This window comes from Equus quagga, chromosome 2 (genome assembly GCF_021613505.1).
Source record: "Equus quagga isolate Etosha38 chromosome 2, UCLA_HA_Equagga_1.0, whole genome shotgun sequence".
NCBI classification, from domain to species: domain Eukaryota; kingdom Metazoa; phylum Chordata; class Mammalia; order Perissodactyla; family Equidae; genus Equus; species Equus quagga.
In genome coordinates, this window is record NC_060268.1 from 176,676,200 (window position 1) to 176,692,834 (window position 16,635).

At 51.4% G+C, this 16,635-nt stretch overlaps 1 protein-coding gene across 3 annotated transcripts in view; it reads right to left on the reverse strand.

The window, feature by feature from the left end:
- The window catches only part of FAM53B (family with sequence similarity 53 member B), a 121,298-nt gene extending 104,669 nt beyond the window's left edge, over window positions 1-16,629 (reverse strand). For 2 of the 3 annotated variants that reach the window (XM_046653472.1, XM_046653474.1), the window contains exon 1: window positions 16,385-16,629. The gene's annotated coding sequence lies outside the window, so the exon portion shown is untranslated. Of the gene's footprint in view, window positions 1-8,642; window positions 8,726-16,384 lie in introns of those variants that run through there. The other variant, XM_046653473.1, reaches the window with a different exon arrangement.
- Window positions 16,630-16,635: the final 6 nt, after the last annotated feature.

Genomic DNA, 16,635 nt, shown 5'->3' on the forward strand with positions numbered 1-16,635 from the left:
TATCTTCTGACTTGTCAAGAAAAGCTAAAAATCCAGACTTCTTTGTACAATCCTGGTTTTTAAATGTTGTCAAGAAATACAAAAATTCATAAAGCATCATGGGGGCCAAACAAACCACGCCTGAGGACCACATGTGGCCCCTAGACCACCAGTGTGCAACCTCTGGTCTAACAGTTAGATGCTGATACTGAAAACTCTGAAATCGCCCAGATGATTATGTTTTCACCTTGGTTTGAAGAGCCAAGTGGACTTGGTTGGCTTCAGCGCCCCACAGTCTTGTATATGCATCTGCATCACTCCCGGCTCATTCTGAGTTAGCTGAAGGCCTAGAGATGACTGGAAAGTGCAGCCTGTCTGAAATCCTGAGCACATCAAAGTGATGCCATGAAACTCCCAATCCCAAACAGTGAGGCCTGCCTTCCCCCGCACAGACTTGGAGAGGTGGTTGACCTGGTTCGTTTCTCTACCTGGCATCCATCCTACAGGGCGAGCTGCGGCATTATTGGGAGCAGAGGAGGACCCAGGGTCTGCCCTGCCCTCACCAGACGAGAGCTCCCTTCTGGCCTCTTCCACATCGTGGGGTTGGGGAAGGAAAGAGTTTTCATGCCAAATACTTTAAACAAATGCAAGTAAACCCAGCAGATGGAACAGACAATTCTGGATCCCTGACGCCTACAGATGGCTGGCTTTGGAGGGTCATCATGAACAGAACAGCTGCTTCCTCAATCACAACTCCTGCACAGAACACAGGATTCTGTTTTGATGACTTCTATGCAAGATACAGAAATGAGAGGGGGGTTTCCTGCCTTTTATTTAAAGTAGCCTGGGACAAATGAAGACTTCTTGTACCATAACAACACACTCAAAGAGAAAGCTCCGTGAAGTGGGTGTTCTTAAATGTCAGCCCACAAAGCAACCTACTTCTCTGCCCACGGGCCAAGACTGAGGAGCCCATCCAGAGGAGCAACAAATCTCTTTCAAACAGCAGCATGGTCCACAACTGGGGAAAGCACCAGGCATAAGGAGAAATGAGCTTCCAAACAGAAGAAACAGGGCCTAAGCCGGGCTCTGGCCTGTCAGGACTGCTCTCTCAGGGATATGGCTGGAGCTCAGTTCCTTCCCTATAGAGCTGTCCCAATTACCCAACAGCTGACTGTGTGACAATCGAATGAGAATGGACACACAGTGCTTGGCACATGGTAGGTGCTCGACAAATGTGAGCTGCCTAAGTAAAAAACAATTTCCACTGTAAACTTATCTGACCCAGAATTATTCTGGGCACATGCAATTTCTCTTCCTTTCTGGGACAGCAGTGAGCAATTCTGGGGACAGCCCAATCTGCCACGATCTCAGCCCTCCACTGGCCACAGAAGGAAGACACAGGAGACCATTTTGGGAGTGGCTGGTGAGAGACAAGCAGAGTGTCAGAGGGGGGCACGCAATCAAGTCTGGCCTTCCAGGGCTACTCTTTTCCTTTTTAAAGCAAGAGGGGAAAAAAACCTCTCTTTGTGTGTCCTCTTAACCCCAACCTCCTCCTTACGAAGTGCTTCTTTCACACAACTATTCTATGGCTAAATTCACCAGACCTAACTGGTTTTCTCCTCCATTCTTGCCCAAGGTTCTGAAAGCGCCTCCTGGCATCTTGCATTTTATAAATGTTTTCATCCTGATTATAGAGGCACTGTCTAAGCTAGGGAGATTCATGCAGACTGTACCCATGTAAACTCAACTTGGACAGGCCTAGCCATTCCCAAGAGCAGCAGTGCATCAGACTCCTGACAACACACAGCACTTCAAGACCCCCGAGCAGCCAGCCCTGGGCCAGGAATAGCCCAACAGTAAACAACCACACAACTTTTCTATACGTTCAGAGTCCATCAGCAAGCATGAAGGTTGGGAGAGATGGTTCTGGCTCTGATGCATTTATGGCTGGGTCCAATGAACTGAAAACCTATGTTCTCCATATCTGTCTTCACACCTCAAAATGACTCGCCTCTAATTAGCTTCTAAAGAGATTCCTATTCAGAGAATATTGGAACCAAGCAAGACAACAGCTACAGTTCAGCCCAGCTCCAAGTTAGTCAGTGGACTGCTTCGGAGTTGCAGCTGACACCATTTTAAGGAGAAAGCCATGTGATATGAGCTAGCTGAGGGACCTGGAACTCCTCTTCCTTCCTCATGCTACACAGTAGCCACCATTCTGAACGAATAAAGTAGTTCCTTATCTGTCGCCCATGGAAAACACGGCCATTTCCTCAGAACAAAAACGGTCCAATCCCAGCACAGTAGGAACAATGATACAACCCGTCAGGTCCAGATGGTCCAAAACAGAGCATGATCTGAATACAGGAAAGTTTGGATCTCAGTGGATTTCCGCAGGGCCCAGCAGGCAAACACACACAGGAGGGGCGTGCATGTGCTGAGCACAGCAGAGCTGAGGCCACAGGCCCAGGTGAGCCAGGAGCTGGGGTCACAGCCTGGACAGTGGCAGGACTGAAGGGGTCCTAAAAGAGTAACTGGTCACTTGCAGTTAGGGGCTGTGGCCTGGGCAGTTTGGGTAGCTTGTCCACGGTCATACAGAAGGTCTGGAGGGCAGCTTCTTCACTCCAGGCCCAGGTTCCCTCTGTCACCTCACACTTTTCTCCATCACTTCTGACTCAATGAACTCATTTTCAATTCTGTGTTTTGGGCCAGGAAAGTCCAGTGTCCTTTCTTTCCCTCGAATGCCTCCTCTACACCTTCAGTTCTCTCAGATTTGGATTTTCCACACACGGAGAGACAATCTAGTATACTTCTGCCCAATGGAACTTTCTGTGATGATGGCAGTGTTTTATATCTGTGCTGTCCAACATGACAGTGAATAGCCGCACGTAACTACTAAGCACTTAACATGTGGCTAGTGCAACTGAAGAACTGAATTTTCAATTCCATTTAGTTTTAATTAATTTAAATTTAAATAATCTTATAATTTTGTCAATTACACCTCAATAAAGCTCAAAGAAATTCTAACAGCTACATGTGGCTAGTGGCTACCATTTTGGACAGCACAGATCTGGAGCACAGAGCATCCATATAGAGAAGGGTCAGCACATTTTTCCTATAAAGGGCCAGGTAGTAAATATTTTAGGCTTTGTAGACCATATGGTCTCTGGTGCCACTACTCAGCTCTGCTGTTGTAGCATGAAAGCAGTGATAGACACTGTACACAAATGAGTAGCTGTGTGCCAATAAAACTTTATTTACAAAACAGGCAGTGGGCCAGATTTGGCCTGCTGGCTTAGTTTGCCAACCCCTGATATAGAGTACAGAGCTGGGAGTTCAAATCCCAGGACTACTGCCCATCAGCTGGATGACCTTGGGCATCTTTATCTTATTAAACCTCAATTTCTTCACCTATAAAAAGGGAATAATCATAGTACCCACTATGGTGGTTATAAGAATTAAATGGGAAGCCTGGAACACACTTAACACACTGCCAGCACAGAGTGGGCATTCAAAAGTACTTTCGGGGCAAATGGAAACTGGATACATACTGGGAGTTCTGACATTCTATTTATCCCTTCCTCTCCTGTGAAGCAGGCACTACTAGTCCCCGTCTACAGAAGAGTGCAGTGGCTGGTTCAAAGTCAAATGCAATAAAGTGGTAAGATTAGAATCCAAGGCTCCCATTTCCTGGTTCCATGTCCTAGGCTCTCTTCCTCTCAGGCTTTTCCAACTGACATCAGCCCTACCCAAGATTCCGCCTGACTCTCTGGGCTCATTTGTACTTGCTTGTACTATAAGAGGCTTGCTCCTTTCTAAAGGAAATCGTTAAGAAAACAAAGTAGATGATTTCTTGAGGGCTCTAAGATGTTATACATTCCTGGTTCCTGTTCTGGAGCCCTTGTCAGCACCAGTGACCAGAGACCCCTCATCTAAGGCTGTCAATCACCAGTACACCACAGGGACGCCCTCACAAGGCAGCTCCCCTTAACTGTGCAGGGTCAGAATGAGTTTCGGGTGCTGCAGATCCACACGAAGATCTGGCTGACACCCTTCACAGCACTAAGTCCTCCAAAATTGAAAAACGCTACCCCTACCATGGTGACAGGGGCCACAAAGAGATGCTCTCTGCAGTTCCTTACAGAGTTGCACAATCTTAGATGAGCAAGCCCAGCTCAAATATGAACTGAAAGACAGCTTCTTTCTTCCTCCATTCAACACGAAGACCAGGTGCCCTTCTAGCAAGGGAGAGTTGCTGAGGTCTTCTCCCTCATCTCCCTAGCAAAGTGTGCCAGGATCATTCCCAAGCAGAGGAGAGGGCACTCAGGAATACCGGCTTCTCCTCCAGGGCCCTAAGACACCACTAGCTGTGACCACCATGCTGGTGTAGCTGCAGCAACCAGGGGGCTGGGCCAAAACCCGAGCAGAGGCCAAATCAGAGATGGGCAGCCTGCCTGACAGGGAGCAAGCCTCCAGGCCCCAGCTCTCTCCCACCACAGCCAGGGGCTGAAATTAGGCCCTGTGTCCCAAGAGCACCTGAAGCCTAGCCATGCCGCTTGCTGCCTTCCATGAGGGACATCACCTGATCTCCCCCAGGCCCCATATTCACCCAGAAACTGCGCAGAAGCAGCCTGCTCAATCGTTCTCTCACAAGGCAGAAGGGCTGGGCCAGGCATCTTCACACAGGTTCAAAGTCAAGCAGGATGCCAGCAGGCCCAGGAGCTCCTGAGGTGAACACAGAGCAGACTCCATGCTGGCCATGCTCTTCCGCAGCAGAGCGGTGGGGCTCTGTGCCATGTTCCAGAGCAGGGACGTCCCGAAGTCTTTTCTATAGCACTCAAGGACATGCTTGAACCTCACACAAGTTTAAAAACCTGATTTCTTTTTAAGGCAGGCTAGAACCCATTCACCTGTGGGCCATCACACCTCAGCAGCCCAGGTGTCTGACCCGCACGGGTCTTGGCCTCTATTCCTGGCGTCTGGCTCTCCCACTCCAGTTTGCAGTTCACCTCTTGACCTACGTAGCCTCATCTGCCCCAGATCTCTCTTTTACGTTTCTTTCTTATAGGTGAGGGCATTTGCTAACCTCCCTGGGAATCAGATGAACGAGGAGGTTTATTGCCAAAATTAAGGCCATTTGCAGCTAATTTACTTACTTCTCTCATCAGGACTAAATAGTGATCAGCAAGACCCTACAGGGCTCGGAAAAGACACCCCAAAAGCTGGGGGGTGGGGGGCTGAACTGCTCATCCTTGTCGACTCATTATTTTCCTTAGTTCTCTCCTCTGGGCCCGAGTCACATGCCACGTAGCCATCGGGGCCTGGAATCTAGGCTGGCATCTAAGGGTGTGGAGGCCACAGGAGTGCCAGGCACCAGAAGCCAGGTGACCCAGGCAGAACATTCTCGTGTGTTTGTGTCAGCGACTCCCCCACCCTTCGAGAACACCAGTGAGAACACGCCATGACACAGCCCAAAGGGCACTGAAGCTCCTTTTCCAATCACACCAACATGGTTACTTTTTTTTCCTTTAAGGAAAAACAAAAAGGGTAGTTTTACACTGAATCAGATTTTTTCAACTCATGCAATGCCAAAAGGTTTTGTTCGTTTTGATTTCTTTAGTTCCAGTGCAGGCACAGGCAAGAAACTTTGGAAGTTCTTGGGAATCCCAAGTGCCCCCACTGAAAGCAAGAGCTTTGACGAAAAACAAACAAAGACCACATCCCCCTGGCTAAGCAGGCAGCACTTGATGAAAATTCCATGTATAGGGGGCTAGTCTTGTGCCCTTCAAGGAGGTCACTCCAAGGTCAAAAGGACTGGGCCCATAAGCAACCTCCCTGGAAGGTGGCCCCCGGTGAGGCCGCTGGAGAAGACTGTTCCCTCTCCTGCTTCCTCACCAGCACCCAGCTGGTGACGGACCAACTGCTACCTTTCAGCCCTCACCCTGCCCTGGTTCACCACCTCTCTCCTAGAGCACTCAGTGGTCTCCCCGTGGTCTGCTCCAACCCTGCTCTGCACTGCCACTCCCCAAACATCGAGCCTTCGAAAGTGCAAGCAAAAATCATACAGCTCACCAGCTCCCAGCACTTCAGGATTAAAGTCTCGACTCTCTCATCTTGCACCCCCTGCCATCCCGACCCTGACCAGCTCAGCTACCAGCCCAGCGGCACTCTCCTCACCCAGACGCCCAGATCCGGGTTATTCTCAACCACCTGCTGTTGCCCCAAATGCCCCCAGAGGCGGTCTCACGCTGCCGTGCCTCTGCACACACTGCTCCCTGCTCTGGAACATCTCCTCCTCCCCATTCTTCATCTGTCTAAACTCCTGCTCAGTCTTCAAGACTCAGAAAGCCTTCTCTGCCCTCCTCCCTTTGGTTTGGTTTAAATGACCCTCCTGTGACCACAGCACAACTGAGGACTCACCAGTACCTTGTGTACCCAAACCTCCATTACATTTATTACACTGTCTGGCACATAGTAGGAACTGAATAAAAACAACCGCAGCCTGACTGTCCATGACACAAGCCAGTGGGCTCCTCAAAAACAGGGATTCAGTCTACTCACCTCCAAACTCTTCAGGGCCTACCACCATAGTTTACTAGATCCTAACTGAATCGGATTGTGCCTGGGGGACCACCAGCATGGCAATGTTCTGTGGTCACAAGAGAAAGAGTGACACATCTGAAGAGGAGCAGAGGGCAAGGAAGATGAGTTCTGTCACATCCACCAAGATCAGAGGCAGCTGAGACACGTTCGCTACCTTCCTCACACAGCCCCACAGTCACAAAGCTTCATGATGTCAAGACAATGGTGTCAAGGCCACCCAAGCCCAGCCACTGTGGTGGGTCCTCTGGAGAGGGTTCTCTAAGGCCGCCCCAACCACCTGGCGCCAGCCTCTCAGAGGAGAGGGCTGCTGTAGCCTGGAGTCAGGGCCTCTGCCCAGAATTCACTAAATAATACTGAATCTTCACACCCTGGTACCAAGGGGTCTCCCCCAAAGCTGCCCAAAGTACAGTAGGCAATCTCCTGTGCCAACACTGTCCACCCTCTTCACCCCACGGGATGCCAGGCTGGGAGGTGAGAAGGTGTGACGCTCAGAAGACATGGGGAGTGGAGACAGCCAAGAATCACTGGCTTGTACCAAGAGAAGCTCAGAGACCACTGGGGAGTGTATAGGCCCATCCCTCGGTCATCCAAGTAATGGGCTCATTTCAAAAGCTTTGATGAGCTTAGATGAGCTCTTTTCTGGAGAGACTGCCAGTCATGTTCAGGTGGTGGGGGGCTCTGGAGGCAGCCAGAAGCACACCCCAGGAGTCGGTGAGAGGTGGCCAGGCTGGGGGCAAGCCCAGCTGGGACCACAGAACCTGCACCAGGAGGATCCTGACTGCAGTTGTGAAAGGCAGCTCACCAACTTGAAAGTAGAGGCAAAATCAAATAAAAGACATCAGCTGCAAAGAATCTAAAAAGGTAGTAAATGGACCTCCCACTCTCAGTCCAGATAGATGTGCAGCCGTTGAGGTTCTCAAAGAATTCATTCACAGAAGTTGGTGAGAGCAGAGCCAAGATTTTGAGGCCACATCATGACACTTATATGCACTTAATTTCCTATGTTTAGGACCAAATTAAGTCACTTTTGGTAAACAGAGATTTTGTTTCCTAAAGAGAAAGCTTAAAAGATTTCACCAGTCTTAACTGTTGTTAAGAGACACAGTGCAAACTAAATTATAACACAAGCTTTCAACTCTTCTTCCTGGAAAAAATCGTAAGACACCTGAGAACAGAGAACACTGGGTGAGGAAAGGCTCTACTTGCCCCAGTCTGACCCATCGAGCCGAACTCAGCTCACATTTAAGTCCCCTCTGCTCTGTCCCTCATCCGGTCACCCACTGGGGCCATCAGGACAATTGCCCATGTCCTTCCAGCCCTCCATCTGTCTTCCCAACAGCACATGCCTGCCAGAGACTGCACGAGATGCTCACTAACGTTTGCTGGGCTCTAAGTGTCCTCACCCATGGTCTCAGTGTCCTAAATCCATGGGCTGGGTGCTGTCAGTATAGCCATAGGCCCAGATGAGGGAACCCAGGCCAGACGAGATAGTCACCTACCTAAAGACAAATGGTCAGCAAAGGGCAGATCTGGGATTTGAACCCAGGCGCTGATTCCAGAGCTGTCTTGGCCCTAAATGATACAGACCTGGGTTCCACCTACACTCTGCCCAAAGTTCCTCAGTGGGTCTTCCCTTGTTGGCTCGCAGCCTGCCCTGGACCACGTGGCAGAACTTCTGCCCATCCAGTCAAACTCACATCTCCTACCTCGCATCCTTCCGGATGGCACTGCACCCTTCACAAGAGGCTTAAGACAGGCTCTTAACCAATCCTCCTAAAAACACTGGGAGGCAGGGCCAGCCAGATGAGAAACCTGAGGCCAAGAAGGTCACACAGCAAAGTAGGTCCAGCAAGTGAGCAGCAGTGTACCCACTACCTTTCATCCAGGGAATACAATCGTTTGACTGCTAAAGGGCCTTCACAGGAGGGGTGCCCCCCCCAGCCCAGCCTCAGGACCATGCCACAGAGGGGCCCCTGCATTCAACACCCCCTCTGGAGTCTCAGAACCACAGACACCCCGTTCCCCACCAGCCCCAGGAGACGACTCCCTCTCCTCACCCAGAGCATGGAGGCGGCTGGCTGCAGAGGACATTGTCTTTCTCCCTCCAAACATGCAGAGAGGCTGCTCCCAGCCAGCAGATGGAACCTCCCTCCACTCCCAGGCCCCTGGCCAACGTGAATGCCAGAGCAAGGGGAATTCCAGGCGCAGCCCAGGCCTCTCCCAGCTGGGCCTTGTCCGTCAGGGCACTTCAGTCAGAGGGCAGCCGGGAAGGAGGGTGGCCTTCCCAGGGTGGAGGACAGGCAGGCAGCAGCGCTAGAACCCCCACAAGCCACCTCCTCTATCCAGGGCACTTCTCAAACTGCCAGGCCCCAGACAGGCCCCAGACAGGCCCTGTTCTCCAGGAGCCCACAGGCCCACCCAGCAGGTTCTGCCACCTGGCCACCCGAGCCCCTTCTGGAAGTAGCAGCGAAGGGGGTGCCCAGTCGGTAATCGCCAGGGCACGCCCCCTGGACAAGGCACCCTGCTCACAGCAGGAAGTGTGCCTCCTCTGCACGGGGCAGGCACTGGACAAAGAGGAAGCACAGCGTGGTGGAAAGAATACAGAACTGAGGCCAGCCAGAAAGAGCTGCAATGCCACTGTCCCTCTCACGCAGGGCGAGTAACTTCTCTGAGCAGTAGTGCTTTCAGCAATAGCTGGAGCTAGTCCCTCAGCCACAGACTGTGCTGAGGATTAAATGAACTAATGAAATAAAGTGCCCAGCTCCACTCAGGACACTCAGCAGGTGCCCAATCAATGCCTGCTAAATGAATGCAGGAAGAATGGGCCTGGAGAAAATAACCATCCCCCTCTGTCCCACCTCATTAGGCCCAAACCCAACTCCCAGCAGAGGAGAAAGAGCCCTTTTTACCACCACCACCACCGTGTAGAAGAGCAGATGGACAAACCTTTGCCAAAGCGACCAAAACCCTTTTCATCAAGCTCGAGGTTTCAGCACTTTCCACTGGGACTCAGTTTCCCCTTCTAGGAGTTTAGTGAGCCCACTCTCTCAGCAACCTAAGGGATCCTTGCTGAGCAGGCATCAGGAAAGGAGGTAAAAAATGGGATGGACTGTCAAAGTTGACCAAGAGTGACAATGGCGTGTTTCACTTGGCTAAAGAACCCTCTGAACAATGATCACAGTGCCTGTGGGTCTGTGCAGTGTCCTACAAGCAAGAATGTGTAACGTGAGTCTCACAGAAGAGAACACAGCCCTTGAGCAGGGGACTCAGGAGATGAGGGTTCTGGCTCCTCTGGGCACTGGCTGTGTGACCTTGGGAAAGTCAGCACACCTCCTAGGGGTCAGATTTCTCCTCCGCAACATTACATCAGCAGGCCAGAGAAGCTCGTGCTCCCCTTAGTGCCTGGTCACTCTAAACACAATTCTAAGAAATGTAATCCCAAGTATGACTGCAGGAGGACAGGTTCCGAGCAGTCAGGTACAACCAGGTGGCTAACAGTGTGACAGTCACTGCAAACCGAGGTGAAAAGGACCAACTGCTCACTGAGAATCACCAAAATGTACCCTGAACCCAAACTACATCTTCCCTCCCCTGAACCCCGGAGGGCACCATGAGCAAACCTCCAAAAGGGTCAAGAAGCTGAAAAGACCAGCACAACAGTGGGGATGCATGGCCTGCACGAGAACTGCCCTGAGACAAGAGGCTGAATAACACCTGCCCTCTTCATTCCAGAAAGAAGGTGGCTCAGAGGGTCTGTACCGAATCCCATGCAGGGAGGCACACCCAACACCTGGACCAGCAGAAACAGTAACTACCTGGATGATGCCTACGGCAGGCACTTCACCCAGGGGTGGTGACCTTTCAGATTCCCCTTCACTGAGACATGGCGGCAGCAGAATATTCCAATAGGTTTATTCCACAACTTAACAGCAAGGTTCTTAATCCCCTGCTAAGGGAAGGGTGAGTGGGGTCTATTCCAGCCTTTGTTTCTCAGTCTTAGATGCACAATAGAACCAACTCAGAAGCTTTGAAAATACCAATGCTGAGTCCTACCCCTTCTCTCCAAGATTCTGATGTAATTGGTCCTGGATGCAGCCTAGGCATCTAGAATTTTTTTAAACCTCCCCAGGTGATCCTAATGTGCAGCCAAGTTGCGAACCACTGCTCTAGATTCTAGAAACTCAGCACACGGGGGCCTCAGCCCTCTCCCACAAACTCTTTACGGACCGAAAGAGCAGCAGACCCAGCCAGGCAGGCCTTGCAGGAGATGGGTGCCCTCACCCTACCCCCGCCCTCACCCCCACAGGATCAACCTGCGAAGAGCCATCTGTCTGAGACAGAATGCAGGGCCTCTGCCCAGCCCGGCTGGCGCATACCAAGTTCCCACAGGCTAGAGGATGTACAATTGGGTTTCGTTATTTGATTACTTCAGGCATGTAACAAAACGTGATACTGTACAAACCTGGGGTAGCAGGCACCACAAATGATTTACTTTGAGACATGTGAATTACAAATGCAAAAAAAAAAAATGCTGGAAACCCTTTTAATGATCTCTTTGAATGGAAAATGGAATCTGAATAAGTGGTGATGCATCTAGTGGGCGGCCAGATCTATTTCCCTTTTCCCCGAGAAGGTCACTGGGAATAATTATATTTTCTTGTGAATCTGTCTTTTGTAAGGATGAAGCAAAACATTTCAGTCTTCCCAACTGAGGCACTGCCTTCGGTCCTACGGTAGATAGAGAATCCAATCACTCATTAAAAAACAAACAAACAAACCAAAAAAAGCTGTAGGAAAGCAGGGGGAAGGAAAAGAAGCAGTTAAAATTTCTAAGTTTCCCTGTGGTGTTAACAAGACTAAAGAAAATTTACGCTTTGTGATAAAACAGACCCCAGGGCCTCTATCTTATGAACACACTGACCAACAGCATGTGTATGGATGGCAAGCAACCTCTGATACAGACAGATCCAGGCAGAGCTACTAGCCTGTCAGCCTTGCAGCTGTGCAGCCTTGGGCCAATTACTTGGCCTCGCTGAGCCTCAGTTTCTTCAGCTCTAACTGCAGGATTGCTTTGAGAAATAGAGGGTATGTAAAGCCCCTGGCCCAGGTTGGGCCTTCAACTACCAGTGGGCACTATTATTCTTTGAACAATCCACACCCACATCAGCTGAATCCTGCTGCACCCAACTTTTCATGGTCCTGAATCTTGGGAACTTGGGAACCACATTACACCAGCACAGAAGGAGAATCTGTTTCTTTGTTTTGTGGGAGAATGAAAAGAGAGCGAGCAGTCAGGACTTGGCCTGCCCCTGCATTCTGGGGTCAAATGGGCTGTTTACCAACATGATTTGCTTTCACCTCCTGAGAACAGCCCTGTGGAAAAGTCCCTCCAGGGACCACAGATGCCTAAGGGGTGCTGCTGATTCCTTGATATTCCTGCATGGTCTGCCCAAGCTACCCGCCGCCCCCCCACAAAGGCAGCTTCCCGAGTAGCCCCCACAGCAGGAGAGGAGGAGAACGGTTAGAGAAGCCGGGGTGCCTGTCACACTGCTCCGTAACCCCTGACGTGATGTGAAATTCTACAAGGTAGACCCTTTGAAATGCAAAATCTTCCAGAGTCCTTCAAACGTGTTTTTATTTTCTCGGGTTCCTACGGCTGCTTTCAGACCCACCCATCAGCATTTCCCCTCTCAATCAACCTACATCTAACAAAAAAAGAAGACGACTGCTGGCTGCAGCAAAGACATCTCTGTTTTTTGAAAAAGTTCAAGTATCTCCAGTCGCGGCGAGGAAAAAAAAAATTCCTGTCCTCAGCTCCAGCCTCCTCGCATCCCTCCTCCAAGACACCCTGCAGCCAAGTTTCCCCTGCAAGATTTCCTCCCATCCTAACCAGCGCGGCACTAACTCTGCTGCTGTTCAGGATCTCAGAGAACTTTCTTAAGACAAGAATCCGGGTGCCCTCTGACCCGAGTTCGGGAAGGTTAAGACAGGCGCCACCAAAACCACAACCCGCAATTCTCGAAGCCCAAACCTGGATCCCAAACAGTGTGCACACAAGGTTTGAATTAAACATCAAAGAAGAAGTTACCTTAAAACAAAGTTGTTTGGCAAAGAAAATTACTTCACCATAAGAAGAACCCTAGGGAACAGTAAATTGCTTTTGAATATAGACTTTTCAGTGGCACGGTCATTAATCATGTTAATGTAAACTGCACTAAAACAAAAATTTTCTAAGCAAGTCTCTGGGCACATCAGCATATCTAAGCCTCTGGGTTTGTTTCCAAAGTTCACATCCCGGCACGCAATGAAACTGCTGTTAATGGGGTCAGCTATTACAGTGCAGTCCCCGACCTTGGGCCATAATAAAGGTGACTCAGCCATGGAGAAAGAACCCTCATAAAGTTAGGCAGGAAACAAACACAGAAATTAATCTGAGAAGGAGAGTCAATGATTTTGGAAAGTGTATTCATTGGGCAAGTTTAAACAGCAACTCTCCCTGGACAACCAGATGTTTCAGAAAGGAGTCAAGGGAGACCAGCCGACACTCCCTGCAGCACCCAAGTCCCTTGGCCAGGCCCTGTTTTGTGGGGTGGAGGACAGGGCAGCAGCTGGACAAGGCGAGGAGGGGAGTGGAGCCCAGCAGAGTTAAGCTGTGCTGAGCCCCGCCAGACCCGGCCATGTGCTTCGTGTTGGCAACAAACCGGTTCTTTCAAGAGAGGAAGAGTCTGACAAAAAGGACAGCTGCAGCAAGGCGAGGAGCTGAGAAGCAAAAACCTCAAAAAAGCCCCGGGTTTGGGATTCTCCCCTCAAGTCAAAAAGAAAAAAAAAAAAAATCACCTTTGGGGTTTGCCAGGGCTAGTTAATCTATTAAAGTGTCCCCCTTGCTGGATCAATTAAAGAGAGCCCCTCCACATCTGGTTTCCATCTAAAACTGAAACTTGTATTATCAGCATATTACATAACAAATTATGCCTGCAGGTTTCTTTTTTTACACATCAGAGAGGTGTGTGTGGTGGTGGTAATGATGGGGGTTGTGCTGATCTGAGTATTTGCTTATTTCAGTCTTCTTTTGAAGGACAAGAACAAAAAGTTTTCCACACAGTATGCAATTCGAAAAAGTCACAGTGCCTGGGTAACACATCAGCTGAACAATCCGACAGTGGGTCCGGCCCTCAGTCTTCAGGGCCCATTGCATCAAGCAGTGGGTGAGAAGGGTGTGCTTTTTAAAGAGCAAAGATACACCAAATTGCTCTGAGGCGTCCTCTGCTGCCAGCTCCCAGATTTTACACAAGGCTCCCTCCTCTCCAGCCTCTTGCAGGGGAGGAGAGCTGGCTGGCCTTTCCTAAGCTTCGATCATGGGTCAGGCGCCCACTCCATGAACCCAGTTAAAGGACATTCAGCCCACTAGGTTTCTACAGACCGGGGAGATGGAGAGACCGGGGGATAGTGAAGGAAGCAACAAGGGGACAGAGAAAGATTAAAAGATGTAGCAAGAAAGAGCCTAAGAAATAACAACAGGACTTCCCACAAAATGTCAATTAAGTGTAGCCACCATGATGACAATAAGGTATCTTAAAGCTCTTCCCAAAAGAACTTTATGAACTTCCAAAATGCTACGACATGTGACAAACCCTAAGTTGAAAACAGAAGGGAGGAACTGACTAAAAACACTATCAATCAAAACAAGGGAATGCTCTACTTGTCGTGCCAGCCTTAGAATATTCAAGTCCACTTCTACAGCGCTGGTACCACTAGCTTTTACTTAAAACTTGTCTTGATATTAAAATGATAGCACATCAATATCACCTTCTCAGGGAAAAATAAGAAGTTCTTGGGGAAAATTATTTGAACCGGTCTTAAAACCACCTTCTCCTCCGGAGGGGCATTTGGGAGAAAAACACTGACCTGCCCCACGCCTCTCCTTCATTTGCTGGACTGGAACAGCACCCTGGGAGCTGGATCAGCATGCTCCTAGGTCTGCAGGATAGCTAGCAGCATCCAGACCCTAGCCAGGTGCAGACCCAGGGTCAATGGCTACCAATCCTGAACTTAAGACATAAACCTTTTCCCACTAACAGGGGCCTATCAACTGGGACAAGCGGCTGTTCTGTTTATCTAGTTGCCCACAGCTAAGGGAAAGAAAAAAAAAAAAGCCCTACAGATCTGCAATTCAGTATCAAAACTGTAACTAAGATAAGTTACTGTTAAGTGGATAAATTAAAATGAAACCAAAACCCGGCCAAGTCAGAAACAGCGAGTTTCTCCCGGTCTGCTAACTCTATTCCTTCCCAAGTTCTCAAGCCGGTTGGCACTTTTTAACCCGGAGTCCAGGATCTGGAGCAAGGAGGGATCCCCTTCCAGCCGGCAGGGACTGCTGGGAACACATATGCTAGTATGTCATTTGGAAGTCTGCTAATATGTTGTAAGCAGCACAAGACGCTTGCCTGGCTTCCCAGGCCAATAAACAATGCCATTCCAACTCCTGCAGCAGTCAATAGAAAACAGTCCCTTGTCTCCACCATCCAACAGTTCAACAAACATTTGTTCCTGTTGAACCACCGTCAGCCTGGCTCCATCCGCACCCACTCCAGCAAGGCGAGCGTGGCGGCGGCGGCACAAATACCCTGCCCAGGGTCCCGGGCTCGGAATGCAGCCCACCGCGGGGGCTGCTTGCCCATACCACCGAGTCCGGAGACTGTAACGTATGGAAGACTCGGAGTGTGGCCTATAGGAGGCAGAATCCCATTCATCAAATGCTGCAAAGAGCTGTTCTTTGTTCACCATCTTACGAAGTACAGTATGTGCTAATGAACCCCGGCGGTCAGATGGAGGGAGCCCGGCTTCAGGGGGCGTCCAGGGGCGAGGGATTCAAGTAACCCCGCTTGGGCGACTCGCCGGTGCTCCGCTGCCCTGTCCCGCGCCACGAGCATTGTTCCCTAAGTCTGCGGGCGGGGGTGGGGAGCTGGGGGTGCCCGAGAAGCCACTTGGGACAACGCACACTGAGGGCCCTCCCTGGACTATGGGTGTCCTTACCTCACCAAGGGAAACCCAGAACGGGGAAGCCGACTCCCAGGGGCTTGCAAATCAAAGACTGGCAAAAATGTGACTCAACCAGTGTGCCCGTGCCGGACGGCCCTTCTCGCCATGTGCAAAAGCCACGCCGGCGTAGGAGCCCCCTATTAAGCACGCCCCCGTTGCAGCCAGCCCGCGGGTTTCCCCCGCCAGGGACCGAACGCCCCTCACCCCCAGCGTGACCGCCCCGGCCAGTCAGGCAGCAGCGGACCCCGCCGCTGTGCGCCTGAATCCCGGGGGTGGTGGACGCAAACTTCCGCGAACAAAAGAGTTGTCTGCAAACGATGCGGGAACTTCGGGGCGAGCGGGACACCCCGGGTCCCGGGGCTCGGCGCCTTCGCCGCCGCCGCGAGCCAGGGCTCAAGTTGACGCGGAGAGGAAGACACCCCCGGGCGCAGCCGTCCCCGCGCCCGACCCGGGAAGCGCAGACTTTTCTGCAGGGGCCAGGCTGGTTCGTTCCCCAGGCTGCGCTCTGACAAGTCTCACGCCCGCACCAGAGGCGACACTCAGCGCCCCGAGGAACCACCCGACCCACTGCGAAACAAGGCGGAAAAAAAGGAAACTAGCAACATAAAAAATAAACAAAAATTTTAAAAAGGGCAAGCCCAGCACACACGCGTGCAGAGCTCCCTCCCGCCGGCGGCTGGGGCGCATACAGCAGGGACCTCCGCTCTGGACCGGCCACCCGGCCGCCGCCGCCGCCGCCGCCCGGCCCGGGGTCGCTTACTGTGCGCGGCGGGGCGCTCCGGGCTCCGGCCCCGCGCCGTCGCCGCCGGCGCTCGCCAAGTCGTCGGGCTGCCCGCCGCGCGTCCGCCGCGCGCACGCTCTCCTGCCGGCGCCGAGCGCTTTGTACCGAGCGGCTCCCAGCGAGGAGGAAATCGACTTGTCACTTCCTGAACTGTTTGCAACTCGTCCCTTTAACCGGCCCCGGCCAGGCCGCCCGCGCCCGCCGCGCCCGCCGCCGCCGCGGGGCCGCCC